The sequence below is a fragment of the Temnothorax nylanderi genome, unplaced genomic scaffold (assembly GCF_030848795.1).
Source record: "Temnothorax nylanderi isolate EJ_2023f unplaced genomic scaffold, tnyl_v1.0 TNYL_tig0057_pilon, whole genome shotgun sequence".
Classification (NCBI taxonomy): Eukaryota; Metazoa; Arthropoda; class Insecta; order Hymenoptera; family Formicidae; genus Temnothorax; species Temnothorax nylanderi.
Genome location: NW_027249119.1, coordinates 1,172,333 through 1,179,650, shown reverse-complemented (window position 1 = coordinate 1,179,650; position 7,318 = coordinate 1,172,333). Strand labels below are relative to the sequence as shown.

Genomic DNA, 7,318 nt, shown 5'->3' with positions numbered 1-7,318 from the left:
GGTCAACAATGGATAATATCTTTGTGTTGGACCAATTAACCCAGACAGAAGACAGAAAAAAAAGAAACGTAAAGTGTACGCGCTTTTTGTAGACTTGAAGGCGGCCTTTGACAACGTGGAAAGAGGGCAACTATGAAAGGTCCTTAGAATAGAGGAAGATCTTATAAGGAAGATAGAAAGAGTTTATGAGATTACGAGGGTAACTATTAGAACAAAGGAAGGTTTAACTAACGAATTTTATATAACAAAAGGAGTTAGGCAGGGCTGTGTTCTGAGTCCGCTTTTATTCAACTTGTATATCGCGGAAATTAGGAAAGTATTAGAGGAAAGGATTATAGGCGGAGTACAATTAAGGGATGTAAGAGTATGGTCGCTGGAGTATGCCGATGATATGGTATTTTTAGCAAAGAATAGGGATGCGATGTTAGATATGATGGATATATACAATAAGGAGATTTTTTAGGAAAAGAAAAATGATTCTATGTACTGATAAAACTAAGATGGTTGTGTTCAATAAGAGAGGTAGGGAAAAGGTAGAAAAATGGAAATGGGAAAATAAAGAAATCGAAAAGGTTAAGATGTTTAAATACCTAGGTTTTGTACTTATTAAAAGTGGAAAATATATAGAACATATTAAAGAATTATGTAGAAAAGGTAGGATTGCGGCTAACAGAATTTAGGGACTAGGGATTTGTAGAAACGATTTTATTAGGAGAGGGATGCTATTTAGATATTTAGTTAGGAGCGTGATTGAAAAATTGAACGAACTTAACGTGAAGTTCGATTGCAATTATGCTGTCTCGTCCGGATGGATATAATGTAGTAGCATTCCGCTGCGCTATCATCAACAGTCAATTTTAAAAGTAAAGTCCCATGGAGCCAGCGTACCGGCGTATCGGCGTACGGTGTAAAGGAACTGTGTGTGTGAAGCTAGCGTCTCATTTTGCGGAAACTCACGAACTATTGAGAGTTCTGGCTTCCTTTCAATAGTTTTAGAGTTCCTGATAGGTTAAACAATGTTCTGGCCATTAAAGCCAAAAAACGTGTCGCTCTGCCACGCGAAGCGAGATATTAACAGTTAAAGTTGACAGGAATCAGGTTATGATTCCCATCATACCGACGAGATGTAGCAACACTGAACATGCCCTGCGGCCACATACGCATGCTCAGTGGCCGCACGCGCATGCTCAGTGGCCGCACGCGCATGCAAAAGTGCGCCAATTTTAAATATGATGACTATTGACTGGTCAATCGTGCGGAATAACCAAGCGTCTTGATTCAAGTAGTTAGGTATCACGCTGGGAGTTTGTTTAGTTTTATTATGCGGGGGAAGGGGTTCCGCTGCAGGCTACTTCTATGTAAAAATCACAACTTCTATAAAGCAGGGCATATACACACGTGTGTGTGCCCTGCTTCAACGAAAATCACAACTTCTATAAAGCAGGGCATACACACGTCTGTGTGTGTGTGTGTGTCCACGCGAAACGAGGTGCCACATGGGTTCATGACGCGCTTTACAAGCTCGTTTAAGTACATGCGTGGGCGAAGGGATTTTGCTCCCCTGCACCCCCCTTTCCATGCATGTACTTTATAATTTCGCTTTACAACTTAGCATGTACTTTAAGTTGTAAAGCGCGTCATGAACCCATGTGGCACCTCGTTTCGCGTGGACACACACACACACACACACAACGGGGGGGTGCGAGGGGCGGGCCTTCGGCCCCCCCCTCCCCCGCACCCACCCCGCCGGTAGGCAGCGTGGAACTCGCTTTACAACTTAAAGTACATGCTAAGTTGTAAAGCGAAATTATAAAGTACATGCATGGGGAGGGGGGTGCAGGAGAGCAAAATTTCCCCGCCCACGCATGTACTGGGCACACACACACACACACACGTGTGTATGTCCTGCTTTATAGAAGTTGTGATTTCCGTTAAAGCAGGGCATACACACGTGTGTATATGCCCTGCTTTATAGAAGTTGTGATTTTTACATAGAAGTAGCCTGCGGCGGAACCCCTTCCCCCGCATAATAAAACTAAACAAACTCTCAGCGTGATACCTAACTGCTTGAATTAAGACGCTTGATTATTCCGCATGATTGACCAGTCATCATATTTAAAATTGGCGCAGTTTTGCATGCGCGTGCGGCCACTGAGCATGCGCATATGCCCCCGCGGGGCATGTTTATGTCGCTACCAGTCGCTACATCTCGTCGGTATGACGGGAATCATAACCTGATTCCTGTCAACTTTAACTGTTAATATCTCGCTTCGCGTGGCAGAGCGACACTTTTTTCTGCCAGATTCGGTCGTTTTGAGCAAAAACGCGTCGAATAAGCCTAAGTTCATCAAAATCGGAGGTGAGGGGTGTAAACTGAATAATTACCAAGAAATTAAATGATAAACGATGACGGGTTGTTGCGTGCCAGAATGTAACAATAGTTCCAAAAGGGATTTATAATGAAACGCTTTCCGAAAAATCCTGCAAGAAGAGCATTGTGGGCAGCACGCATTTCAAGGCTAAACTGGACACCGACTGATAATACATATGTGAAGTAAGAAATAATATATGTGTACAATAATATATTAAAGTAAAGAGTTTAATAAACATTTTATGTTTATAGGTACATTTTTCAGATAACGTATGGGAAACAACTCGTGTTGATGGTAAAAAAATTAAAACTCCACGCAATACGTACCTACTAAGCTCTTTTCCTAAATTATTTAGTAAAGAGAGAATCTTTAATAGAGGTTGTAAAACAAATAAAATATTTCTTAAACAAAGTATTAGTGAAGAATGTAATGAGTTATTTTCATCAATTCCACCTAATAGTACTTACTATTGTGTTTAATAATATTGAACTTAATGTATTGTACAATATAGCAGGATATATAATTGCAAATATAAAAAGGAATATGACGGCGCGTTTGGATTTTTGCGGCGGTGTTCAGAGACGAGAGCGGATCGAGAAGAGGATCGCTCTAGCGAAGCGTGTTGCCGAGGGATGGTCGTCTAAAGGAAACGGATAACGTTGGACGGACTCGCACGAATCGCTCACGTCTCATAATTACTTAATCATTTTCTAAATAACTAAACTTTTGTTGTGAATTAAAGAGAGTTTGCTTTTGTGTAATAAAATAAGAACGTTGCAATAAAAACAAACTTGCTAAAAAATAATCCTCTGAGTTCTCAACTCCACGCTCGCTCCTTTTAGAAGATAAGGCAGATTATCATGGAAGGAGACCGGCCTCCGACAAATATGTTTCATTGTGATAATCTGTATATTATCTGTTAAATCAAAAAAAGTTCAAAATGTTAAATATAATAATTTAGTTTTACTTAGGCGTTACAAGATAGAAACACTGTTTTTTGTTAAACTCGTTTCTCAATTACCGACTCGATTACGTTTCTTTTCTATCTCAAATAATTTTTTAATTTCTCTTCAAAATGAACAAAACGTGTTCCTTAATCTAAATGTGATTACTATAATTTACTAATTGTTTTATTAACTTTTACTATTTACTAATTAACATCGTATTATTCAGTCATACTATAGTCAGTTACATACATTTTCTTTATATATCTATATATCAATTCATTTATATATCTTATATAACGTTTTATGTAATCTATACAAACATATTATTAGGTTGTAACAAGTATATTATGTATTAGAATTATAGAATATATTCAGATATACTATAATATTGACAATATTCAAAATAATTACTACAATTCTTAATCATATTCTGAATTAAAAATTATTTGCATATTTGAATAATATTCTAATATTAAAATTCGAATATATCTATAATTCTAATCTAAACGTAATATCTATTTTATGTAGAATAAATTATTATAGAATTTGTTAGAAATAATCTTTAAATATATTACAACTAATCTATATATATAAAATAGAATGTCTGTATGTCTGTATGTCTGTTCTTTATACACTCTTAAACTATTCGACCGAATTTTTACCAAAAGTATATAAAATAGGGATAGAATTTTCCGGGGAGTGCTATAGAGTGTATAGTTTTTCGTTACCGATCTTTTTGGGAACCGGTATCCGAAATTTTTCTAATTTTTCGGGAAATAATTGACCGAATCTTAAAGAATTGTACATAAAACAGGGGTAGAATTTTCCGGGGAGTGCCATAAAGTGTATAATTTTTCGTTAGCGGTCTTTTTGGAAACCGGTATCAGAAATTTTTCCAATTTTTCGGGAAATAATTGACCGAATCTTGAAGAATTGTATATAAAACAAGGGTAGAATTTTCCGGGGAGTGCCATAAAGTGTATAATTTTTTGTTACCGATCTTTTTGGAAATCGGTTACGAAATTTTTCCAATTTTTTAGGAAATAATTGAGTGAATCTCAAAGAATTGTATACGACGGAATTGAATCTACGGGAGGCTCCTCTATTGTTAAACTAGACACATAGTGTGCCTGGCAAAGTACATGCGTGAACTTTCCATGCGTGGAAAGTTGTAAACCCATGTGTCATCTCGTTTCGCGCGGAAAGTATATGCGTGGAGGCAGTAGGTTCGGCCCTCCTGCGGGGAGCTCCACTACCGTTAAACTAGACACACATAGTGTGCCTTGTGAAATACATACGTTGACTTTCTACGCGTGGAAAGTTGTAAATCTATGTGGCACCTCGTCTCGCGTGGAGGCAGTAGGTGGGGCCCTGTGGAAGGGCTCCACTACAACATATATCAAGGTCATTAAAATCAGTGAGGTCGCTTCGGTTACACGACAGTTTCCCGAAAAGTAGAGAGGATAATGTTGGTATCAACAAAAATCCCTAAGGGCATCGTAATTTTAATTTCCGGGTTTCCTTATAGAAATTTAATACTGTAAGTGATTATTTTGCTAGTAATTAATTACTTATTTTGAGTATTAAAATCATTAAAAACAGTACTTTTAATACTCAAAATAAGTAATTAATCATTAGCCAAATAATCACTTACAGTATTAAATTTCTGTAAGGGTTAGCAACACTGTTCAAGTAGTATATTCCTCCTGAGTTTCGAGTTTCAATGTAATATATACTTTTCAGGACCATGTATTTTGTGTGAGTTGGCAGTCTAGTATATAATATAGATGTGGACCTACACAGAAGGAGTATTCATTCACTAACCGCATGTCCCAACATTTGTTCTCTTTCATGGTTTTTTCATTTTACACAGAGAAGATCAAGTCTGCCTTGTTGATAAACGCAGTAAGTAGTATGATAATCGATAGAAATTAGTTTCTCTGATTAATTTTTTGATTCAGTTCCGAGTTAAATTTCCGGTAATTCTCTTTATTCACTGTGTGATCCTTTGTTCGACTTATTGTTAGATCGCTGTCCTAACCTGTATCAAAAAATGAGATAAAAGATACATTAAATTGTAACAGTATTCATATACAATTCTTTAAGATTCGGTCAATTATTTCCCGAAAAATTGGAAAAATTTTGGATACCGGTTCCCAAAAAGATCGGTAACGAAAAACTATACACTCTATATAACTCCCCGGAAAATTCTACCCCTATTTTATATACTTTTGGTAAAAATTCGGTCGAATAGTTTAAGAGTATATAAAGAACAGACATACATACATCTATACATAGACATTCTATTTTATATATATATATATATAGATTTTATCAATACATTGTAGTGTTACGTCAAACTCCGGAATTTGTGAAATATTAGGTTTTGAAGGATAGCAAGGGAAAGGCTATCTAAAGGAGGGGAGATAGGAAGACGTAACGAGATTTTATCGTATCTCGGGTGCACGCTGGAAAAGGCGCGTGCCTCGAGACGAATGCACATTTCGGGAAACTCCAGTCATGGGTCAACGTCCAGAAGGGACGCTATTACGCCTATTGTGAGTTTCGTGCACTCGTGGTCCTGTTTTCGGTCAAGGATATTATCCCTTTTACCGGGGATCGGACCTTGTGCGATTTTTGAGAGAGCGAGGGAGCTGAGGACGAGGTCTTATTCTATGAAATGACTGGTATTCATTTTACAATTAATATACGTTTATTCATAACAAAATCATTTAAACATTTATTAATAAAGAAAAGATCTAGTAAAATTTAAGCGTAATATAATTATAACAGAAAAATAGGCAAATTATTATATACGCATATATACAAGTGTGAGGTGTATGTGTGTGTGTGTGGGAAGGGCGCGGGTGTTACAAAGGTGCGGAGGTCATCGAACAGGATTTTGAGGGAAAAGAATCTAAATTAACTTGACATCCTGCTCGGATTATTACAGAATCGTTAAAATTACATGAAAAAGAAAGAAAAGAGAAATTAGTGTAATGTATGTACATATCGAGGATCATGCAAATTGAACGGAGAATTGAAAACATTTATAGTAAATTAAATGTGGGCTGTATGTCGGACCGCAATAAAAATAAAATAAGCAAATATGTCGCGGTTAAATGTACATAATTATTTAATTATATCTATATATATAAAGGAAGATGTCCCTTGACTGACTGACTGACTGACTCACTCATCAACGCCCAGCCCAAATCCCTGAACCGAATTTTTACCAAAAGTATATGAAATAGGGGTAGAATTTTCCGGGGATATATATATATATATATATATTATAAATCTGCGGTAGAGTTGAAACAAAATTTGAGAAATGAAATCCGAGGATTCGATAATTCAATAGACCTTTTGTAGGAGAAGAGGTAAAGGTGAGAGAAAATTTGAAGAACTTAATACTTGCTGGCCTTTAGCGTTTTCTCTTCTTGACAGAGTTTCAAGATCTCGTGGCTCTGCAGATCGGTGGTGGTTTTCATCGACATGGTGATTTCGTATTGAGACTTAACGCGCACAGAATTTAGTTATAAAGCCTTGTGTACACGATACTAGAAATCGGTCCGAGTTTCGGTTTAAGCCAATCAACTTGCAGCTCTTACAGAAAAGCAGCAGTTTCATTGGCTTAAACCGAAACTCGGACCGATTTCTAGTATCGTGTACACAAGGCTTAATAAATATAAAGTTGACGGCGCGGGTCGAGACCAGAAGCGATTGTATTATGAATCCCGTTGGACGCGCACTCTACTGTTTAGAATTTCGGAATCGCCTCGGTGTTCCGCTGTCGCGGTTTATATATGATTTTTAGGGATGGGTTATCAAGGAATATGTCTTAATTCAATTTTTTTGGTGGGGAACTTGTTTTTCCGATGATGACCCTTGTTAGTCATCATCTGAAAAACATCCCAAGTAGCAGAGTGACGTCAAATGACGTATTAATAACGTCTTAATGACGTCTTTAACGTCAATAAGACGTCTTTGAACGTCATC

General features: G+C 37.0%; 1 long non-coding RNA gene across 1 annotated transcript; it reads left to right on the top strand.

Annotated features, from left to right (window-relative positions):
* The first annotated feature begins 1,762 nt into the window (after positions 1–1,762).
* LOC139773125 (uncharacterized) lies at positions 1,763–3,177 on the top strand. Its single transcript, XR_011718278.1, has 2 exons — positions 1,763–2,554; positions 2,624–3,177. It is a non-coding gene; the product is annotated as an uncharacterized lncRNA (long non-coding RNA).
* Positions 3,178–7,318: the final 4,141 nt, after the last annotated feature.